The sequence below is a fragment of the Pinus tabuliformis genome, chromosome 7 (assembly GCF_031772625.1).
Source record: "Pinus tabuliformis cultivar Carrire ecotype Pingquan chromosome 7, CPIR1, whole genome shotgun sequence".
In the NCBI taxonomy this organism is placed as follows: Eukaryota; Viridiplantae; Streptophyta; class Pinopsida; order Pinales; family Pinaceae; genus Pinus; species Pinus tabuliformis.
The window spans coordinates 1,915,284,675-1,915,293,309 of record NC_142293.1 but is presented as its reverse complement, the minus strand read 5'-3'; the positions used below and the strand labels follow the sequence as shown (position 1 = coordinate 1,915,293,309).

At 40.2% G+C, this 8,635-nt stretch overlaps 1 long non-coding RNA gene across 2 annotated transcripts; it reads right to left on the bottom strand.

Annotated features, from left to right (window-relative positions):
• Positions 1-5,086: 5,086 nt before the first annotated feature.
• LOC149256160 (uncharacterized) lies at positions 5,087-5,904 on the bottom strand. Of its 2 annotated transcripts, none has more exons than XR_016266446.1 (3): positions 5,813-5,904; positions 5,624-5,700; positions 5,087-5,523 (listed from the first exon to the last, which is right to left on the bottom strand). It is a non-coding gene; the product is annotated as an uncharacterized LOC149256160 (long non-coding RNA). The 2 variants fall into 2 exon arrangements; XR_016266445.1 differs by having other exon boundaries at positions 5,807-5,861.
• Positions 5,905-8,635: the final 2,731 nt, after the last annotated feature.

Sequence of the window (8,635 nt, the reverse complement as noted above, 5' to 3'; positions counted from 1 at the left end):
AGAAATTGTCCACAGCGTAAAAGAGCTGATCAAATATCTCAAGTCCATGAAGCCTCAACTGTTGGGGATGTGGCGCGCAGCGTACCAAGGATCAATGCAGCCTTAGAGGACCGGCAAGCGGAATACCAACCTTCCATGGTGGAATTCGAAGGTAAGATTTCAAACCTTTCTGTAGCTGTACTTATTGATCCAGGAGCTACTTTAAGTTATGTTAGTCCAAAAGTAGTGGAACACTGTAAGCTACCACCAGAAAAGTTCAAAAACCCATGGTTGGTCCAGTTAGCTACGGGAGCCAAAAGGCGGGTTTTAGCTAAAGTTAATAACTGTTCTTTCAGTATAGCTGGACAGCCCGTAACGGCAGACCTGAATGTACTTCCGTTAGGCTCCTATGACATTCTTATTGGTATGGATTGGCTGGAAAAGCACTGGTCGTTGGTGAATTGCAAAACCAAGACCATATACTACAAAGATGATTTGGGGCAGCAGCAGGAATTGCAGGGAATTAAACATCCTGTTCAGATTCGACCTATCACTGCAACTCAGTTAGCTAAATGTATTAGAAAGAAATGTCAGATCTATGCCATACAAGTTGGCTATGCGAACCAGAAAGATAAGATGTCTGCATTAGACGATATTCCAGTGGTACAGGAATTTACAGATGTTTTTCCCGAAGAGGTACCGGGGCTGCCTCCAAGGAGGGACATAGACTTCACTATAGAGCTGATACCGGGGGCAGCACCCGTCTCGCGGGCACCCTACCGAATGAGCGTACCAGAGTTAACAGAGTTGAAAATGCAACTTCAAGAATTGTTGGATAAACAATACATACGTCCCAGTGTATCACCCTGGGGAGCTCCGGTATTATTTGTGAAGAAGAAGGATGGGACCCTTCGCATGTGCATAGATTACCGGCAGCTGAATAAGCTCACGGTAAAAAACAAGTACCCCTTACCCAAGATAGATGAACTCTTTGATCAAGTGAAAGGGGCAAAAGTGTTTTCTAAGATTGATCTGCGATCTGGTTATCATCAGATCAGAATCAAAGATGAGGACATTGCCAAAACTGCGTTCCGGACACGCTATGGGCACTACGAATTTGTAGTGCTACCTTTTGGTTTGACCAATGCACCTGCCACCTTCATGTGTATGATGAACAGCGTGTTTCATCGGTTTTTAGATAAATTCGTGCTGATATTTATTGACGATATTCTGATATACTCTCGCTCCCAGCAGGAACATGAGGAACACCTTAGGTTGGTGTTGCAGACCCTTCGAGAACATCAGCTGTACGCTAAATTCAGCAAATGTGATTTCTTCAAGGAGGAAATTCAGTATTTGGGACACGTGATTACTAAGGAAGGAATTGCTGTAGACCCCGAGAAGATAAAATCTATTATGGAATGGCCTATACCCAAAGACGTTGCTGATATCAGATCCTTTATGGGGTTAGCTGGCTATTACCGGAGGTTTGTGGAAGGCTTTTCTAGGATAGCCTATCCTATCACCTCATTGCAAAAAAAAGGAAAGATATTTAGATGGACAGCAGAGTGTCAGCAGAGTTTTGACCGCTTGAAGCACCTACTCACCACTGCACCCATCCTGAGGATCGCTGATCCTAATAAGGATTACGTGGTGTGCACCGATGCAAGCAAGGAGGGCGTGGGAGGAGTACTGATGCAGGAAGGAAAAGTAATAGCATATGAATCAAGGAAACTAAAAGAGCATGAGCAGAGATACTCTGCTTACGATTTAGAGTTAACTGCTGTTATTCACGCACTAAAGATGTGGCGACATTACCTCCTTGGGAAGAAATTTCTGTTGTTAACAGATCATCACAGTTTGACGCATTATTTCAGCCAACCTACCTTGAATGCGAGACAAGGCCGTTGGGCAGATTTTCTAAGTGGGTTTGACTTTGAAATAAAGCATTTAAAGGGCAAAGAAAATCGGGTGGCAGATGCCTTAAGTCGAAAGGTTCATTGTTTATGTGAACTTTCAGCCAGCAGGTGGCGGAGTTCGCTGGTTGAACAAATAAAAGCAGCAGCCAGTGACGACTCTGAATATCAGCATTTAAAACAGCAGGTACAGCAATCTGATAATGGAAGGTTACAGCAAGGGTACACATTAGATAATGCTGGACTGCTGTGTTTTAATAAGAAAATGTATGTACCTGACTCAAATGACCTTAAGAGGCTGATTCTAGATGAGTTCCACATCAGCCACTACACTGGCCACCCAGGGTACCAAAAGATGGTCACGGCACTCAAGAAAGAGTATTACTGGCCAGGAATGAAGAAGCAGGTAGTGGAGTACTTGGCAAGGTGTTTGGAATGCCAGCAAATTAAGGCTGAACATCAACACCCAGCGGGACTGTTGCAGCCTTTGCCTATTCCGGAATGGAAATGGGAAACCATTTCCATGGATTTTGTAACCGGGTTACCACGAACAAAGAAGGGCAATGATTCTATTATGGTCGTGGTTGATAAATTGAGTAAAGCAGCGCACTTCATACCTGTGCAGTCCACTTACAAGGCGGTACAAATCGCGCATCTCTTTATGCAAAATGTGTTCCGTTTGCATGGATTGCCAAAGGTAATCATATCAGACCGTGATGTGAAATTCACTTCCACCTTTTGGAGAACATTGTTTGCCGAGTTGGGCACTCGGTTGAATTTTAGCACGGCTTATCACCCACAGACCGATGGTCAAACTGAGCGAGTCAATCAGGTATTGGAAGACATGTTGAGGGCGAATGTGATGCTAAAACCCAGTCAATGGGAAGAGTATTTGCATCTGGTCGAATTTGCCTACAATAATGGGTATCATACCTCAACCCAGCTAAGTCCCTTTGAGGTCCTGTATGGGCGAAAGTGCCGCACACCCTCAAGTTGGGGTGGACCGGAGGATAAGCTGAGTTTGGGTCCGGAAATGCTAAAAGACATGGAAGATATGGTGAAGAGAGTGCGAGCAAATTTAAAGGCTGCACAAGACAGACAGAAAAGTTTCGCAGACAGGAAAAGAAGATTCACAGAGTACAATGTTGGTGACCATGTGTTTGTAAGGATTCAAACCAGAAGGAGCACACTGCAGTGGAGTGGGTGCGCCAAGCTGGCTCCTCGATACTTTGGACCGTTTCAGATTTTAGCTAGAGTGGGGCCAGTGGCCTACCAACTTGCTTTGCCCAGTCATATTAAGATTCACAATGTGTTCCATGTTTCTGTCCTAAAGAAATATGTATATGACCCTAAACATGTTATTCAATGGCAAGATGTGCGGGTAAGAATTGATCCGGTTGTTTTGATTATGCAGCTATATTCAATAGGAAATTGATTAAAGTACTGGTTGTCTGCAGGTCGAACCGGAAGGCGAGGTCCTGGTCGAACCACAGAGCATTCTCGACCGGAGAGAAGTGCGGCTGCGGAAACGGGTTATTACCCAAATTAAGGTGCTGTGGCAGCACTATGGCCCTGAGGAGGCTACATGGGAAGACGAGGAACTTTTCAGAAAGGCTTACCCGAATTTATTTAACGAGAATAGACATCGGGACGATGTCCAATCTCAGGGGGGGAAGATGTAATGACCCCGGTAACTTGTAATTCTGGATAATTACTGTGGTGAAAACGGTATGAGTGGTAACTTGTTATTATTAAAAGACATTGTTAATTTTGAAAGTGAATATAATAGACTATTTTGCACATGTGTATTGATGAAATGCTGGCAGCCTCCAAAAAGGAGGATTTTCTATTAAAAGAAAATAAATCAGTTATGAAACTGAAAAACAACTGCCTCTCACCCAAGGAAAAGTCCTGGGAGGAAAACCTCTGGGCTGTTGATGAACAGGTAGAGAAGAGATTTCCAGAGAGAGAGCAGAGTGGAAAAAGAAGGTTAAGTCTGGTTGTGACCAGATAACCCAGCACAGTAGTGCATGAGTCTTGTTGAGGGCTGCAGGCCTGCAAGACGGCTCGGGGGGAGAATCCAGTGCAAGTGGATCTCAAGGTTGGGAGGTTAAGAGCAAAAACATTGCAGGTGACTTCTGAAAGTAAGGACTTCAGTAGCAGGAATAACCAGGTACGCTTCCTCTAGTTTGGTTAAAGAAAATGAACAGGTATTAAAGAGTACAAGTAGATACAGAAGTTGTATTATTTCCTTTAAGTTATTGTGATATGGTAGCTAGGATAAAATTACAGTTTCTTCTCCAAGAAGCTGTGATGGAAAGGTGTGACTGTGGTCACATCTGTAAACCGTATTCACTTAAGCTCGCACAGTTACAATGTGCTCAGCATGAAGTCAACTGAGAACTGTGGAAATGGTATGAGGAAACGGTACCAAATAACAGTAGGGAAATCAGGGTATTAAACTAAACAGAAAACCTTAATAGTGCACAGATCTGGAATGTAAAGATCTGAGAAGCCGGGAAAAGCCGAGCTAGCTATATACAGTATACTGACACAAAATCTGAGCTTGCATGTAAATGGTAACAATATATAAGTCAAGGCTATAGTTACAAATTTATCTGCGTATAACTATTCATCAGATTAATGCTGTGTAAGCCAAAACGAGGTAATGTAAATGAAATGTTGGTACGTGAACGATACAGTATTAACCAGTGTCGTGTGAGCATGAAATATCATATAAAACCAACAACCCAGAAACTATCATTCCAACCAATAGCTGTATAGCGGAATATTAATAAGAAAACAGTGCTGTAAAGAGAAGCATCGTATAGTTAATAACAATGATGCTCGTCAAACCCTAACATCAGGCTTGGAAACGGTTACATTCACAGGTAACAAGCCAAAGTATCTGAGTATATTGTACAGGAACTAAGTTATAGCATCGAACTAAAACATCAAAGCAAGCATACAGTCGAATAATAGCCATCTTAACCTGCTAGTTGGAATTACGGCAAAGATTGTGCGCGGAAGGGGTAGACTCTACATTCATATCACGAATGCAGGACTAACCCTTGTCGCTGTATATATGCATATAAAGAATGTGAACCGAACTGTAGAAAACAAATACAAGTGAAACCTTCCGGAACTAAATCATAGTAACCCTATTGCGGTGAAACTATCATAACTGTAAACATTATCGAGTATTAGAAAGGAACAGCAGCGAGGCACTCCGAATATCAAACTCCCATATGCACCAGTAACGAAGAATCAATTGTCCATTAACAGATATTGATAGCTTTATATTCAGGAAACAGCGTTCGTTAAGAAACTGTGAAAAAGTATTACAATAGCCATGAAGAAATCCGGACCGGGAAAACAGCGGTGAGCCGCAGGTGTTAACTATTGCAAAAGTACATAAATTCATACGTATCCTTACAAATCTGTCAATAGCTCGAAAGAGCTTCCAAATAAACAGACAATGACAGACGAATCTGAGACCCTAGCTATTTAAATACATAAAAATATAAGTAAGGCGTGAAAGCCATGACCCTAGGGTCTCATGCTGGACAGACCGGCATAATGAGGCCGCCAGATTAAGCGCACAAGGGTTTGGAACACTGTATCGGACCTGAGACAATAGGCAGAACACAAGCCCTGTCTCAGCTGTAATCACCCCACAACATTACATTAATTCACCATCAAAGAAACCGTAAGCGAAATAGGCATACCTGTAAGTGCCGTAGCAGCCAAACCCTCCGGCACGCTGTGGAAGACAAGCTGTGGTCAGCGTCGGACCTGTACCCAACTGTAAGCAAACAATGAACACAGTCAGGGTATAAGAAGATTACATGAATACCAACAATCTGAAAGCTAACCGTAAGTGTAAACCTTAAAGGGAACGCGGATCGAACCTGTACCTGGCAGGAAGAGATGAACCAGGGAGGTTGCAGAGTAACCTGTCGAAGGAGCTCAGCTGCTGCTAAGGGAGCAAATGAACCCAATGATGAATCCGATGAACATATATATGCAATGTCAAACCCTAAAATGAGCTGGGCCGTCCGATGAGGGAGAGCAATCTCCATCGTTGGATTAGGCGGGAGGCCTGGCGCCAAACCCCAGAGCAGGTCAACTCACCACCAGTCACATGGGCAGCACGTGAAGTTGAGCCATCTGGCCACGGAAGTTGTGAGCTGGCTCCGTCGTACTGCCATTTGGCGTTAAACATTTATATCGGAATAGTAAAGCAATCAAAGCCAACATAATGTCATATAAGATATCAAGCATCGGTATTGCGGAACTTAATTGAGGGAATGGTTAAGTTTATATGTTGTGCCGCTATATGAAATAACCAGTTTTTAAGTTAATTAACAAATGCTTAAGGGGGATACGTTGTGAGAGTGGTGGCGGGTTACACATAAGGTTAGGAGTATAGTAGTTTAGGGTGTGGGTAATGGGGAAAATTACCATACCATATATATAAAAAAAAAAAAAAAATTCTTTTACTGTTTTTCTTGAATTATAATGAGATCGTGACATTTAAGGAGTAGACTCCCCATTATATCCAAGTCATATTTGGGAGTAGTTTAGTTGTAATGAATTGTTTATTTCATTGAGTATATGGCTTGCTATGATCTCGGTTCAAAGAGTAGACTTCCCATTATATCCAGATTGTCATATACTCTTGGTGTTATAAGGTAGTCACAAAGGTTGATCCTTGACATCCCCTAGATTAGTCCAAAGAATTACCAATTCACCATGGATTAAAAAAATTAAAAAATTAAGGTGTCTATTTTATAACATGGTTTTTAAAATTTCAATTTAATTATTATAATTTATTAGATGGACGGTAGCAATTTAATTTCTACTTAGTATTTATAAATTAAAGATTGAGATTTATTTTCAAAATAGTTATGTTTTTAATTGTTATTTTTTTAATTAAATAAAATAATCTAAAAGAAAAGTATACGAACAAATGTTATATGAAACAAATTAATGTTTTTAAGGTATGTAGTATTGTTTAGGAAGCCTATTTAAAGTGAGAGTAAATCTCCATGATAGAGTCAGAGTGAATTGTTACAATTTTTTTTTCAAATGTATATATATTTAATTTATGTGTTAATTCTTTTTGTAATTGTCATGCGAGAAGCTTATGGTATAGACTTTGTAATGTAATATTTAACACTTTGACCAAGTCTAATTACATAAAAATAAAATTAAAATTAAATAACAAAATTAAGATAAACATTTTAAGTGGTTCACAGTAAACAAAAAAATAAAAATAACCAAATAAAATAACTTATAAAAAATAATAATAAAAATAAAATTACCCAAAATATTCAAAACCATAATATTGACCCATACCATCAAATTAACCCAAAAAAATAAAAATACATCATGAATAAACCTATCATAAATAGATATATTAAAAATAAAAAAATCATACACTAGCTGCATCTAAACAATAAAAAAAAAACACAACCCTAACAAAATTGCATAACCAAGCCTGAACAATCGAGTGAGATTTGTTCAACACGAAATGGGAAAAAGTAACAACCCTACCCAAAAATGCGCCGTGAAATTCAAATCCTAAAATGCGAAATGGTAAAAAAAAAATACCACAGGTTACAAATTCGGCATATTCAACCAAAACCTAGGGCAAATGACCTCAACATTACATGGCATCCACCTGCCAGCCAATACTTGCATCCCACGACAATGTTCGAAGAATTTTCTAAATTCTAATGATCCACTGTCGTCATCTCATGCCGAATTAGGGACCGACGGAAAAGGTATTCCTACCATAAGAAACGTACCATATAGAGGCATGGCAACCATTGGCTTCGTTATCTACGATGGCTGGTTTGATGGCAGGGCTATGGAGAAATACAGCGCTTACCTCGGCTTCTTCACCCTGACCAGCAATGCCGCTCATTATAAGCCTCTGATCGCATGGCTCCAACATACTTTATGGCGTGGGATTACCCACATCATGATCTTCTTCTTTTTTAAGAGAAGGTTATGAGGTGTGTAATCCCCTGCCATAAAATATAGTATGGCAAGGTTATGGAGAAATATAGCGCTTACCTCGGTTTCTTCACTCTGACTAGCAATGCCGCTAATTATAAGACCCTTGTGTGGATTCATCCACATTACGGCATTTTTTTAACAGAAAGCTGTGATTAGGTGATCCCACGCCATAAAGCATGTTGAAGTTGGGGTCTTATGTGCCATTTTGCTAGCAGGGCTTTAACATGCATGCTTTATGGTGGGCGGATCTTATTTCCACCTCTATTACATATTTAATGCGCCCTGACATGTCGGGGCGATAGCGAAATATAATGCTTGCCGTTTTTTTTTCCTCCAAGTCATGGCAGTGCGCATTATATATCGCTATCACCCCCACATGTCAAGACGCATTAAATATGTAATAGAGGTGGAATTAGGATCTGCCCTTTATGGTGTGGGATCACCCACATCAAGGCCTATGGACACAGCCAACTCGTTTGCAAACATGGACACAGCCACCTCGTATGCAACGATGGACACGGCCACATTATAATATTATTATTGCAGTCTCTGTTATTAATATTATTAGCATTTTTTTCAACTTATAAATTTAAGGAATAAATCAATAAATTCTATTTAAAGTAGTTTTTATTATTAAAATATATTTTTAAATTTGATAGAATTATATTTTTATCTTATCCAACTTCTTGCATCAATCTAAAAAAACACAAAAT